Raw genomic sequence first — 15,793 nt, 5'->3', positions numbered from 1 at the left:
GCAATTAGACCATCAAAAATGTATAACAACATGAGTGCTGTGCTTTTTCTTACTTTTTTTTTATTTATTTACATTTATGGCATTGGGTAGATGCCCTTTTTGAACATAAATTAGTATTATTAGTATACAACTTGCTAGCTTTTGAGGCTCAAGAGCCTTGTGTAAGGGCCCAGCAGTGGCAGCTTGTTGGTGTTGGGATTTGAACTCATACAATTATGATCAGATTTCACCTTAAACACTGATCTATCACTCTAATAAATGTATATTTAAAATCTGATGAAAGTATAATTTAATAAGGCTTAACACTGAACATTTTCATTTTACTATACGTGAAATCAGAACTGCTCTGGGAGCAGGTTAAACATGGAAGAAGACACCTGGATTGTTCTGTAAAGAATTATGAAAATATGGCATGAGTCAGGGGGTTTACAGAGGAGTTAATGTAAAGGTACATTCATGTGAAACCGAGACTTTATACAGGTACTGTATTTAAAGGGATGCTAGTGTGGTGGTACTACATGCAGTAGTGAGTGGCTACTGTGTCCTATTACTGATAGGTGGTGCACAAGTCGCAGCACAGTCCTGAGACTGTTAATCAAGATGGCAGAAAACAGTGTTAGTGCGTATGTGGAACAGCATGTGGTGATGAAGTTTTTTGCGAAAGAAGGCATAAAACCATCAGATAGCTACAGAAGACTTCAAGCAAGTACGGTAATGAGACGTTTAGGCACAGTAAGACATTTGAATGGTGTAAATGTTTAAAAGATGGCCGTATGTCCATCAGTGACATCCTGGTTGCCCACTGCAGTAATTCCCGATAACGTTCAGCGTGTGGAACGCCTGATCCTGGTTAATCTACGAGTTCTTCGCTGAATGTGAAGCAGGCTGTCCTAGGATGTTCAGGCGTGCTGACAAATCTTTCTATGCTGAATCTATCCAGGTATGTAGCAGAGGAGTATGTCAAAAAATAAATGCAGTGTCCACTCCTTGAAAGCTGTTCTTTTATTTCATATTTTTATATTTTATTGGGGGAATTCGAATAAAAAGGTATACAGCAAGAAAGAGACACAAAAATGACAATCCCTAGGGTTTGAACAGCTTTGTTTTTTTCCACTTTTGACCCCAAGCCCATGTGCATCGTCCCACTCCAATGCACTGATAGATATCTTGGCAGTTTCGAAATTCTCTGGTATAAAAACAGCATGGCGAAACAAGGGCAGACAAAAGAATTGACCCGGTCAGTCACGAAGTTAGTGTAAGATTGGATGACCGCACACACCCTGACATGTTTGATGAACATGTCCGGGTGGTGCAGGTGGCCACCGAAAAGATAAAACTAAGTGTTATATAGGTTAGCACAAGTCCAGGTCAGGACTATGAACTAGGACATTTTACAAACTGTGTTTTGGGTGGAATAAAGCAGAGGGCAGTTGATGTTCCAGGCTCCTGGATGAAGCAGATGAAAATAAAAATAATAAATATCCACAGGATCAATGAAGCACATGGTTTTCCTAAGAAACCAGCAGCTGTACAATATTCAAGAAGATCAGGTCCATAATATTAACTGGCATCAGTACAAATCCCACAATGTGTTCAGCCACTGCCAGAGACATTACAAAATAGTGCAGGTGCTTAAAGTGTGATTTTGAGATGATTAGCAGCAGGTTCAAAACGATATTCATCTGCTAGGTTTTGCTGGAACTTGGTCGCATTCATCTGCCGATTGAAGGATGATCGAGCCAGTGGTGTTGAATTAAAGAGCAGTTACGCAAATGATGGATTTGCCATTTCAGGGCTTGTGACTTTTAATTCCTAAGCATGAATCACTACCACTTTTCTGACTGACTCTCCTTGTGCTATATTCAAAACACTACTCCATTTAATGTGTTTTTGTGAAGACCTCTATGCGTATCCAATGATTCAGTTATGCTTTTCGTTTTTTATTAACAACAAATTGGTGGAACTGGTTCAAAAGCAGGTGGCCATTTTAAATACCATTCCATGCATTTGCATTGCAGCAGACTGGTTCTTGCTTGTTAAAATTGATTGCTTACCTCTGAACCAAGAACTAGTACCTAAGAGCCAGAGAGTGTTGTGATTAATCCTGAGGTCCAGTTATGGAATTGTAGAGTTTTAAAGCTGTCCATCTTCGTTTCTTTCGGGTACTCTGGCTTCTTTCCAAAAGCAATCCAACTTAAGGTGTATTCCAGCCTACCTAGTAGACAGTTTTATTCCTTTTAGTGAATTTCCATAGCATAAAATGCTAGTTTTTGGTTGTCTAATTGGTTGTTAATTTGGAAAACCAACTATATGAGTGGTAGTCAAGTCAAATCAGGACATTGGGTGTATAAAATAAAGGAACAATGGCAATAGTTTTTGCCATTTCATATATTTTCATTGCAGTAGACCTGGTTCTTGGATGTCAAATCAGATTCTGGAAAATACACATTACTAACAGTAATATCACACGTCTAGGGTTTGTTGTTTGATCCAGATCACCAGCTCTGGTGTGAGTTTTGCATTTTCTATTTATACAGTCTCCTCTGAAAACCTCTAGGGTATAAGAATGTATCTAACAGGACAAACCTGGGCAGAAAGAACTATTTGTCAGTCATGTGTTCCAATATGTTTTAGTTGTATGTTTGGGTTTAAACAAACAATATGTTTGGGTTAAAACAAAATGTGCCAAAATCTATTCTAATATATTCTGAGGTTTATGTAAATATAAGGAAATTAGAGCTGAAAATCTGCTCTATCCTCTCATATGCATCTTTTGATCTTAAACCCAAAACAAAAGAATTGGTCTTGTTGTTCCAATAGTGTCAGAGAAGACTGTTTCTGTGTAAGTTTTTTCTGTGTTCTCCAGTTTTTAGACAAATGCATACGAATTAAGCATCCCATTCTTGGTGTATTCCTTCCTTGGACCTAAATGGTGTTCAATATAACATTTTATCTCATGCATTTTTATTGCTTGTTCTTGTTTGGTAAAATTGTTTGGTCTGTAAACCAATAATGAATACTATCACCTCACAGCTTACAGTCGGAAGTTTGATTCCAAGCACAGGTTATGATATTTGCTTTGAATATTTTGCTACAGGATATCAGTGAGGGCTTCTTGTAGATAAACCACTTTGCTCTAGGGTGTATTCCTGCTATAGCTCCAGATCCACTGTGACCCAGAATAAAGCGGTTCATGGGAATATAAAAAAAACTTGGAGGACGATTAAAAGGTTAAGGTGGTTCAGTAGTTCAGATTTTAGGCAAATGATCATAAGGTTGCAAGTCGAAATCAAAATATAGAAGATGCTGTGGATTGTGATTGGTTTATATTAATATTTCCAGGCCACAAAACTAAGCGCATTGTTCAGTCTATGCCACCGATTGTAAAATTTGTATCCAAAACTTAGACCACAGGTTCTATAAATATCAAGTGAGAAACATCAGTCGTGTTCAATTTGCTGGCCACGTATTACAAAAAAATCGGCACATTAGTTAAGGCATGGGATTATAAGACCATAAGCATTATTATACTTTTCTATGATATTGGATATATGAAGATAAAATATATCTCTGTCAACTATATGTACATCAAGTATTTGGGTTTCTAACAAAGAACATTGACTTAAGACATATTTAGCTTTATTATATTTGTCAGGGATCTCCCTGCCACGCCCCCCTCGGTAGCTGTCAGGGATTCACCCTGCCACGCCCCCCTCTATAGCAGTCACGCTGCTTTCCTTGATTACCGACAGCTGTGGCTCATTAAAGATCAGACTACTTAAACTCACGTTCTTGAGTCACAGGCTGTCGGTCGTTGTATTGTCATGCTGGACAATCGCGTGGCTGCTCGAACGCCGGCATTCACCGCTGGATCTAAATCCGAACTCCATTTCTGTATTGGATTACTCATTGCCGGTGGCTTTACTCACAGTTTGATATTACTTTGGACATTTGCGCTCTTGGTGGATTACTCGTCTCGAGCGGATATCTTTGTTTGGTTTTCTCCTCGGCTTGAGTGTTTTGTTTTGTACTGTTTGAATTAAAGACAATGATAGGACTATATCTGCTTCCGCGTCAGCAGCCTGACAATATTAAGGAATGAAGATAATATGAAGAGCTATTATTTAGACTAAAAAAGAGTGGACCGAGTACTGAGTCTTGAGGGACACCTTGAGTAACTGAACCAAAAAATTTTTTTTTGATAATAACAGCAATCAGGATTTAATAATCTTAGGAAGAGATCACAATTGAAACTGCATTACCTACAACTGGATATATATTTTTTTCTTTTTTAATTGATTTAGTTTTTCATGCAATCAATTATTGATATAAAACCACATTAATTTAAAATGACTGGCTTAGGCATTGTTAACTGTTAAACCTGGGTTTTAAAAAGAAATTGGCAGTTAAGTTGAAAGTTATTATTATACTTGAAGTTCAGTTTTATTATACTTTATTGTACTTATTCTATTTGTCAATGTATTTATTATTTTGTATTATTTTTAGATTTAGTAGATAGAATATGTATTTTTTTCTTACGATATTTATTTATTTAGTGAATACTTTTTCCTTGCTTCTATTTCACTTTTTTATTTATTTATTGTACAACAATTTACCGTAATTTATTATTGTTATTATTTAAATCCACTATGATTTATATTCATAAGATGTGATCTAAGGATGCAATTCTCTCTTAACACTTGGCTCACTGACCAATTTCCTGCTCTCTCCATTGCATCATCATCACAATGCTGTTTATTTGACACCTTTAGTTCAACTGTGCACCGTGTTAAGTCATTATCACTCTGTGGCCCGCCATGTAAGTGCTAATGGGGTCTAAGGAGACCTGTAGCTAGATAACAGGTAAGTATTATGGAAAGGGGGGCAATCTTGTGTCACTAATGACCTTGCAAATGAGGAGCCCCAAACGTTCTCTGCTGGATATGCGATGCGTTTAGCACTATTTGATATAATTGTAAGTAACTGTTAGTGCTGTTAGAGAATTTCTGATGAAGTGTTTGTCGATTCAAGTTGTTAAGATGCAGTGTGGGTTTTTAAGTTTGTGGATTTGTTCTCTTCAGTGTGTGTTATTTTTCACTTGCATGCAGTGCAGATACTTTTAATAGACATGTCATATAGATCATGAGTACTACGAGGTGGATAAAACACACACACACACACACACACACACTGTATCTTGCTGAGCCTCGGCTCCTTGCATCAGACTGATTAACAGCTGCTTGTTGCAAAACGCTGAACTCGCATAGCTGCAAATGTATCAGACTAGCAATCTGCTGAACTAGCATCCTTGCTAGAGTCGCACAATAGCAGGTCTCATCTCCGACACATTCCCAATTTCATGTTTAATACATATATAAAATTTCCTTTTTCAGGGCCTTAGCTGTTGTAGTAAGGCAGAAATGACTAGAAAGTATAATATTGGAAAAAGTAGAAGAGGTAATAGTTGAGGAGGTATAATAGGTATAATAGTTATACAGGTTATTATTGTCTAATATTTGTTACATTTATAATAGAGGGATGCTTTTGCCCAAAGTACTTGACCAGCTGTATTTACATGACTAGGAGCAATGCTTATGGTAATTAAGGTTCAGATTAATGTTTCTGTGCCAAACTTGTAACTTTATCAGTATAAATTCCAAAACTCTATAATTCCTCTATACCTTTTTTAAAACCCCTTTTAGAACCTCTATAATTACAATGGCATTGAGTAATTGTCCAATATAAAGGCTAGCACAAAACTTTAAGACAGAGTTTCCTGTTCAATGCTACATAATATATAAGATGGAAAATCATCCAGTAACATTCTTCATGCTGTGTTTACTCATTACAGCGTTCGACAAAGTCAGAATCCGAGTCTGTACACAGGGATTATTTGTCATGTGGCTCCTATCTGAAAAGCAAAAATCCCTAAAAACCGATCGCTTGCCAAAACGAGCATTCCACAGGTTTAGGGCTGCATCGAATAAATCGAACATGGCGTCTGGAATGGGATTTGTGTGCACGCAGCAGAGCAAGTGAGCAAACCCGGTTCAGCGTTAATGATGAAGATGTTGCGCTTTGTGTCGACGGCATGCTGATAGCGCCGGGCAAAGTGAGCTCAGTGTTGTCAATTGGAGCCAGTAAGAAATTATATATGCGAGGCCAAGTGAAAGAAAACGCCCAGCGCCTTTCGCCGGTTTCTGGCTCCGAGTCAGTACGCGAGGCTCCATCCGTCACGTCGCCGACAGCCTCGGCTTCACTTCTTGCCACAGTAAATCTCATTGAATACAAGATCAATAAAAGTGAGCAAGGGGCCATGGATAAAACCACCAGGTCAGCAATCATGCAAGAGATGTTTTATGAACTGAACACACCGGTGTATATCAGGTCGAATGGGACGGCCATTAAAGTACAAACAGATGACAGAAAGCCCTAAAGCTTTTAAACAACGGATTTGGATATAAAGTAAGGGATTCATTACCAGCTGAGGATGAATTCAGATATTTAAAGGGTTGTTCTAATTTCAGAATATAAAATAAAAAATAAACAATGCCATATACAGTGTATTGACACGAGATTTTTTGTTTTATATACCGCTTTTAGTCCTCATTTGCTGTTATAATAATCTCCACTCTTCTGGGAAGATGTTCAACTAGATTTTGTAGTGTGTTTGTGGAGATTTGTGCTCATTTAACCACAAGGGTGTTAGTAAAGTCCGGTACTGAAGTAGGTGATGTGAGGAGGCCTGAGGTGCAGTCAGTGTTCCATTTCATCCCAAAGGTGTTCAATAGGATTGAGGTCAGAGCTCTATAGTAGGCCACTCAAGATATTCTATTGAAACCTATGTAAACCAGTGAAGGGACGCAGAAATGTAATGTTACTCCATCCAAAAACTTCCGGTACAATTTTGTGCCTCCAACTTTGTGGTAACAGTAAGTTAATTAATTGCTGGAGAAGTTGTGTCCCAATTATTTTGTCCATATACTGTATATTTGTCCTAAATTGTTGAGTTTATATTCTTGCTTTCTAATTTTTTCTACTAATTCATGCATGACTGGTTTCCACTTTGATGCTTTTTGTCTCTTTGTATTGATGCAACTGTGAGTAAATCTTCCATCCCATTTGAAACAGTGCAGTCTGTACAAATTCTATACAATGTCACGCTAATCTTTAACGATGCTATCAAAAAGGATTACAAGTGGCGCAACAACTAACATCATCATCCCCCATGAGTTGTATGGGTCATATGACTAAAAATACAAGGGGCTTAAAAGGGTCACATGATTGAAATCTAAATGTACAGAGGTTCTCTAATTGGCACTTCTTGGGTACAACTTACTAACTAAAAAATAAAAATTAAATAAATATAGTCAATTTTTTCTCTCCCAACAGAGTTTTACACAGATGGTTTTCTCAGTCTTTGTCCTAATGTACCAGAATCAGTTGTTGAATTTGTTTACTCAGAGACCTCAACGCACTTTGTAGCTTCTAAAATTCGGCTAGTTTGTTTTATGCTAGCTAATGGTTGAGGGATAAGGGAAAAAAAATCTTTCAGTCAGCGTTGGTTAATGATTTCACACATTCCTTGGAATCCTGGAGAAAGAAACACTCATTCATTGTCAGGAATGAAATTCCATTTTTGTTTTTGTTTTTTATTTTTTGAGACATTTTTTCTTTTGGGAATATTTCCTTTTTTTTTTCTGTCATGCTGTAAATAAATGTATGAGCTTCAACTTTTGTGTACACTAAAGCAAAGGTGTACCAGAGAAGCTTTCCAACAACACACTCTTCACACATGTTTAATTCAATAACATTTTCTATTCAAGGTGCTTTTTTAACACTGGTCACTGTCCCTCAGCAGCTTTACAGTTACCTGCATCCAGATTTCCATTCATCACGAACAAGCTTGAGGTTACAGCTGTGAGGAAGATCTTCTGGAGATGACACGACAAAGAAACCTTCAGAGGAACCGAATTCCAAAAAGAAAGCATGCATTTTTGATGTGATGCTAAATATTGCGCAAGTGTGAGGGAGAGGACGTGTGCTTACAAGAAGTTCAGTACAAACAGGAACAAGTAAATAAGTCCTGGGATGAAAAACAGTATTTTTATGATTGCAGCAGCAGCAGCAGCACTTGGGTACAAATCTGCAGCCTGTTGTTAAAAGATGATAAAATTGATGTATGATAAATATGTGACATTTAAGTAACACGTTACCAGTGGTGGATAGTAATGAAGTAAATGTCATTTGTTTCATTACTTAAGTAGCTTTTTCGCATTTCTGTACTTTACTGAAGTATTTTCATTCGGGGAGACTTTAACTTCACTACATTTCAAAATCAAATATCGTACTTTTTACTCAACTACATTTTGAGAAATAAGTCGTTTCTTTTTATTTATGAGTGGATTAAAACACGCAGGAATCCACCAATCAGTGTAGAGCACATTTTAAACTTGTTTTGATTGGCACTTGGCGGTATCTAATTATCACAAACATAATTTAGAGTCAGTTCAGCAGCAAGCAGAATGTTTTGGAAGGAATAAATGATGGAAGAAACTTCTGGTTCTTACCTTCCACAACACCCGTGGCCTTGTATGTGTGTGGTTTTTTTTCTTTTTATAGATATCAGTGTTTGACTCATTAATATCATTCTATTAATAGATTGGTGTGTTGAGAGTCTTTTCATATAAACTGATTTGATTAAGCAAAAAAGCTTGTGACAACAATAATAATAGGAACATTATAGCTGTAATAAATCATAGCACTTTGGATACTTAAGTACATTTGAAGGCAAATACTTTTGTACTTTTTCTCAAGTGAAAGTTTAAAGGAAGCAATTTTACCTTTACTGAAGTCAAATTTCTACCTTGTGTATCTCTACTTATATTCAACTACATGGTTTGTGCACTTTGTCCATCGCTGCAGGTTACAGCAGTACACACATCTCTATAGGTACAAGCTCATAAACAGGTCTAAAAGTTTTACATATGGAAATACAATATTCACAGGTAAATTAAACAACAAATATTTTTCATAACTGACCTCTGGTTAGATAGCAAGAAGTAAAACTTTGGAGTTGCAGAAGATACAGAAGTGAGAAAAAAAATTTACTTATTAAGATTGTGGTATTTATCCTTAATCTTACATCACCTCTACACACGCACATGCAAACATATGTTTATAAGTTGCTGAAAGCCCTGAGGTACGGCTTGAACACACACACACACACACACACACACACACACACACACACACACACACACACACACACACACACACACACACACACACACACACACACACACACACACACACACACACACACACACACACACACACACACACACACACCCCTCTTCCCTTTATACCTGTCCTCTGAACCACCTGCAGAGACAAAGTCATACATCAGCTCTTACCCTCACTCACTGTCACTATTCAGAAAAAGCACCTGTGTTGCTGTTGGAAGGTGTTTAACTTCCATCACTCAGGTTGCAGGTTAAAATCCAGCTTGTTTCATTAGTCCCTTTTGTAGACTGTGTAAATGATACTTAGATTAAATGAAGACCTGGTTTCCGACAGCAACAGTGGCTCAGTCGGTTTGTGTGTGCATTAGGGATGGTAAAATTCGGCTTAAAACTTTATTATGCATCGGCATTAAAACGTAACGACGTGATCAATCAATTTAAAAAGGCGTGCATCGGATACAAGTTGGAATTTAAACTGTGATATATCATTATTAACACATTTGAATCATTATAAAATGCATAATTATTAGTAGATGCGCTATACTTTTATTATTTAGAAAGTGACCAATCATGTGTGACCAATATTTTATATATAGGTTGATTTCTCGTCGCTAAACTGTGTCTCGAGCGTGTTCTCTCAGCACCACCGATGCTACGTGAATATGACGTTTCACAACCCTACGGAGACCGAGGCGTGTCCTGAGAGTCACGTAAAATACAGATTAACATGGCAGAGGTGGAGCTGCATCTTCCTGGTAATTTTTTTTTAAACTTATTTGTCAAAAAAAAAATTATATATATATATATATATATATATATATATATATATATATATATATATATATATATATATATATATATATATATATATAAAATTGCGTTCATATATAATGTTTTTTTTTTTTTTTTGACAAATAAGTTACAAAAATAAAAAAACATTTTTAAACAATAAATTGCCCAAAGTTGCATAACCCTGCCTTCCACCTACTCACTGGCCCCAGTGGGACATGACTTTCACTTTTTTCTCTCAGTTCGCCAGATTTAGCACCCCACCATGTTCAAGCTCATCCACAGGTGGCCTCAGTCCTCTGCAGTGCACACTCCATAGGGACACAGGCTTATAAACATCTAAGCCCCCGTCACCTTAAGGCCATGAGCTTATTTTTAGATATATCTTTTAGTTCTTAAAGCTTAAAAAGCAAAACTTACCTTAAGCTAGCCTTGGACGCTGATCATCATTGCAAGAGACCTGCTCTCTTAGCTTCTGAGCCACCATGGTCTTCAGACAACCTGCTGCTCCAGCTTTTTTATTTAATCTATTTTAAGTTTACTGCATTCACACACACACAACAGAGTGTACTTATAAAGCATGATGCAAGCCTTGAACTTTGATCTTCATGGTTAGAGCACTGTTCTTTCTTTCTGAGTCACTGGGGTCTTCAAGTAGCTACCCTTTTTTTTTATTTAGACATTTATCATTTAGTTTACATCACACACCTCAACAAAACAAAATGTGCTTCTCAAGTAAAACTCACCTCAGGCAAGCCTTGAATGCTGATCATCGTGACGATGCCTCTGTTCACCCTCCCGCTGAGCCATCAGAGCAGATAAACAACTGACCGACCAATCATCCCTGCAACACTCCGACTTAAAAACACATTCAGGTGCTTTTGGGGTACAAAGCAACAATGATCAGAATGGTGATGCAGTGAATATATGCATCATCCCCTAGTTCTTCATTTATCATCAGCCCTGAGCTCAGAACCCACAAGATGGAACATGGATGATTTGTTTTCCTTCATCAGGTCTGAAGCTGATCTGCTCCAGATTCTGAGAATCTCATCTCGTATCTCCTTTCAGCATGAGTCGTCGTTGTCAGGAGGGCAGCACTGATCTCTGGAGGTGCCTGTATCAGAGGTGATGGTGAGCCAGAATGGATTTTCCAGAAACAATGAATAAACTCAAGTTATTCAATGTAACATTAAATGGATAACATGACAATTGTTATATAACAAAAAGCACTCTCTTTTATTGTGGTTTAATAGAAATAAACCACTTTGTGTCATGCATTATAAGAAGGAAAACAACATTAAAATTGTATTATGTTTTTTTTTTTTTTTTAACCCATTTAAAGATTAAAATAAAACATCACCAGCAAAAAGTAAAAAATGTGACTTGTCATGTTACCGACAAACCGCACAAGCGTAAACCAATGAGAAACGAGAACTCAAATAGTGCCGTTTCCCCCCACTGTTTCAGTCACTGCCTGGAGAAAAGTCTACTGAGTTTGATTACGCTTGATTTGATTAATGAGATGTGTTCCCGCACTCTCGCTGCATCACTAAGCACATCGCAAATGGAAAGAGATTAGCGTTAAAACGTCCCATAAAAACATCCCCTGGAATTGTGGAATTTACTGAAATATGGAGGGAAATGCATGGAAATACACTGTATGGACAAACTCTATTAGGACACCTGACTTTTCCATCCATATGCAGTTTTTCCCCAAACTGTTACCGCACAAATGGGGTCAAACAACTGTATAGGACGTCTTTGGATGCGGTAGCATGAAATTTCCCTTTTAAAAAGACCCAATCCTGTTCCAGCATGACGATAACTACTGTATGTAAAGCCAGCTCCATGAAGATATGCTTTACATGAGTAGGAGTGAAAGATCTTGAGTGGCCACTCTACATTAGTACCTGACTAATCCAAAACCCTGGTGGCTACAATTTAGAATAGAAGAGCGGAGGTTATTATAACAGCAAATGAGGACTGAATCTAGAATGGGATGTTAAAAAAGCACATACAAATCATATGGTCAGGTGTCCACAAACTTTTGTCCAAAAAGGGGAGTATAATATAGAGTGCACCAGGCTCAACTTACTGAAGTTTTTAACTCTGTAGATACAAAATATTTGAGGAAAGAAAAGATTATTTACCTATAATAATGATAATAATATACTCTTCCATAAAATGTCTCATAAATAAAAATAAATAAATAAAAAAAGCACATGCTTCCCATCAAGCTGAAATATTTTGCTAAAACCGCACAATGCGGAATCATTTTTTCTTTTTAGTTTACCACACGTTTTTGCAGCCCTGGTCCAAGTTTTATGTTTCTCTAAAAACATAAAACAATTATTTTGTTATAAATAGTAAGTATCAGCAATGCAAAAGTTTGGACACCCCAAGAGGTTTGAGTTCTGGAATAATTTTTTACCAAGGTCTCAGACCCTTAATTAGCTCGTTAGAGCCCTGGCTTGTTCATGGTCGTCATTAGGAAAGGCCAGGTGATGCAAATTTTCACACTTTACAAATACTCTGACTTCTCAAACCTTGTGCCAACAATCAGCTCTGAAAAAAAAAAAATTTAATAATAATAATTGATGCCCAGAAAGCAGGAGAGGTTTATATTAAGGTAGCAAAGCCTTTACAGGCAGCTGTTCACAACATAATTAAGGAATAACAGTTAACGTAACAGCGGAGGTCAAGTAGAAAGACCAAGAAAACTTTCCGAAGCACACTGTAAGTAGAATTGCTAAACGAAACAAAAGCAGACTTTGGCATGAATCTGGACAAATATGTCCTGAATGAAAGTGTGATTGGAATAAAAGCTTTCCTCACAACATATTTCAGCATCTGAAGTTGAACAAGTTGACTAGTGAAGTTAAAGTAGTTTTTTTTTTTTTTGGTTAAAAAAACCCCCAGAATTTCATGGAAAAACACCACCAACTGTTCAACACTCTTTTTTATATTAAACTATATTCTGTACATCAGAGTTTATTAGACAATCCCTCCTAGAGAAGCTCATGGCAGGTATTTTTGTTGATGTACAGCTGGGAGTTCTTATCAACAATCGCCTTAAGGTCGTTCCAGCAGGTGGTGATGAAGGAGCCGAACCACCTACATTCACACTGAGTGCCATCAGCACATTCTGCCAACATTCTATTCAGAGGAAACGCAAAATGTTAAAAAATAAATAAATAAATAAATAAATAAATAAATAAATAAATAAATAAATAAATAAATAAAATCTTTTCAGAGACGCAGCAAGCAGGAGCAGAGTCTGCCGAACTCCAGGAGACAATATCACAGCTCGAGGAAAAGATGTTCCAGACTATTAAACAACGTGAATAAAAACGCCGCTTAGAATCAACGTCTGGAATTATTAAAAATGAAGGCGGAAAAAAAATGTATCTGCTACTCTTTGCGTCTGAAAGTCTCAATAATAAAAGAAAAAAGAAAAAAAAAACTAAACGTAAATTACGTTTGTAATAGAACTAACACATCCGCGACACTCAAGGGGCAAAATGTGCCTAAACTTTTATGAAGCTGATTTCAGCAACTTGCTCAAAAAGAGAGAGAGGTGGAAAAAGAGGGGAATAAAAATTTATAGCAGGAAGTAAACAAGTCTTTACTGGGCTTCTGTTATGGAAAGATCATCAAAATATCAGAACTGAAAAAGTTATGTGCATAAATGTACATTAAAATGTGTGATGAGCATAATTATCTTTACATACAATAAATAAATAAATAAATAAATAAATAAATAAATAAATAAATATTGAGCAGCCAGGTCAGCCTGAGGGGAAAAGAAGGAACAGAGGTGGCCATGTTGCATCAGATTGAGTGTGTGTGTCTGTTCGTGTGTGTTTGTTTCACACCTTTAACAAATGTCGTCCATTAGAGACTCACTTGTGTGACTGAACAGGAGTCGGGAGACTGAGTGAGATCAAGTCAGGGTCATTATTTGTCTCCTTTTTCCTACAACAAGACATGATACACATTACAAACACAATAACTATTAAATCACAGCACAGAGCAATATGAACAACAATGATAGCAATTAGCAAAGACTAAGATCCTGCTATGATCCTTTTTTCTGATCCTGATATTAATATTGAAAGTATTACTCAATATAGGCCAAATATTACAGGACCAACAAACACTTCAATGACTCTGCTCTGATCCAGACACCTAGATTAGAAGAGAAAGGTTGTACCTCTGTGGTTAAGTCATTGGCCTCAGGTTTGGAAGGGTATAGGTTCAGCACCACTACTCAGTTGCAAGTCACTCTGGGTGAGGGCATCTGCTAAATGCCATACATGTAAATGTAGACTGCACACACCAGCGATGGCGAACGCCTCACTACACCCCACAAATGTATTCAACCTTAATATCCCACCTCTAAATGGCACATGACCAACTTTTCCATATACCAGCTCTGTTATGACTCTTCTACCCCCTGTTGTCCAGCCCTTCCCCAGCCAAACGGAGCCATGGCACCCCAGCACTAAACACTCCTTCAACTTTAAGACCACGTATTTACCCGTAGGACACACTGGACTCATGTCCCCAGTGCTCTTGAAAATAAATTGGACATCAGAAGAAAAACTTACATCTATAGTATTTAGGAAACACCCTTACCCTTAACCAAGACACATATTTAACTCATTTATACAACTGAGCATTTGATGGTAAAGGGCTTTGCTCAAACTCACAGCAGTGGTAACTTGGTGGGACTGGGATTTTAACTTACAGCCTTCTGATCCAAAGCCCATGCCTTAACCAGTGACCTACAATTTCCCCATAACCTGATGCTTCTCTCAATGCTTTAAACAGCATAAATCCGACCACCCCACAGTCACACAGCTGACACCTGTTATCACTGCCTTAAAAAATCTTCTGGTCAGGTGTCAACAAACGGTTTGTCCAAGAAAACAGAAAAGTGACAGCAAAATACTCTCAAAACTATATATGTGTATTTCCTAAACACAGAGTGAATGGGATACACGCAGCAGTAATTGCTCACCTTGAAGATCTAACACAGCTTTCTTTTCCAAATCTTTTTTGAATGTGATTCGAAATGTTAAAGGCAAAAAGAGCTGCTGTGCTGCTTCTTGTTGACACCGAGCAGCCATTTTGATTTGCCTGACTCTGGGTCAAGGAACCATCCCGAGTAACCATCAAGTAGAAATTCCTAGTTAAGAGTTGTTGTTTTTTTTAATTCCTGGATGGAGGGAAGGCAGAAATAATGAGTTGAGTTATTAAATAATGATTGAAAGAATATTATTCAAACAAATTATCGAGGAAAAAAAAAATTACCTCTGATTGTTTGTCATATCATTGACAGTTGTGTGTGTGTATATATATATATATATATAATTTGTTTTTAGTTGTTTTTGGTAATCAGGACAAACTTATGCGTTAAAAAAAAAAAAATAGCCCCAAAGCAACAGCTCTTAAATACCTTTATTCATTCTGCTCAGTTGTTGATCACATAAATCTTTTCAAATATTTTTATTTCTTTTTTTCTCTGAAAGGATGTTTTTTTTTTTTTTAAGGACTGCCAGCTTTCGGCCAGCGATAACACCGGAGCCCTTTTCTCATAAACACTGCAACTATACATATACAACATGTACATCCATTACAATATTAGTATAAATATTTCAGCTTGATATACATATATATTTTTTCAATTAAAATAATCATAATAAAAAGATTTGATGCATATACATTTGCGATTTGCAATACAATGCCATAAT

At 37.0% G+C, this 15,793-nt stretch overlaps 1 long non-coding RNA gene across 2 annotated transcripts; it reads right to left on the bottom strand.

The window, feature by feature from the left end:
• Nucleotides 1-2,147: 2,147 nt before the first annotated feature.
• Nucleotides 2,148-15,247, bottom strand: LOC310741113. 2 transcript variants are annotated; one of them, XR_014537838.1, is made up of 6 exons: nucleotides 15,061-15,247; nucleotides 13,913-14,012; nucleotides 10,781-11,151; nucleotides 8,050-8,153; nucleotides 7,874-7,934; nucleotides 2,148-2,215 (listed from the first exon to the last, which is right to left on the bottom strand). It is a non-coding gene; the product is annotated as an uncharacterized lncRNA (long non-coding RNA). The 2 variants fall into 2 exon arrangements; XR_014537839.1 differs by lacking the exon at nucleotides 2,148-2,215 and having other exon boundaries at nucleotides 7,836-7,934.
• Nucleotides 15,248-15,793: the final 546 nt, after the last annotated feature.

Source organism: Silurus aristotelis (genome assembly GCF_946808225.1).
Source record: "Silurus aristotelis genome assembly, chromosome: 18".
Taxonomy (NCBI): Eukaryota; Metazoa; Chordata; class Actinopteri; order Siluriformes; family Siluridae; genus Silurus; species Silurus aristotelis.
The sequence above is the reverse complement of the archived record's forward strand: the minus strand, read 5'-3'. Positions and strand labels throughout refer to the sequence as shown.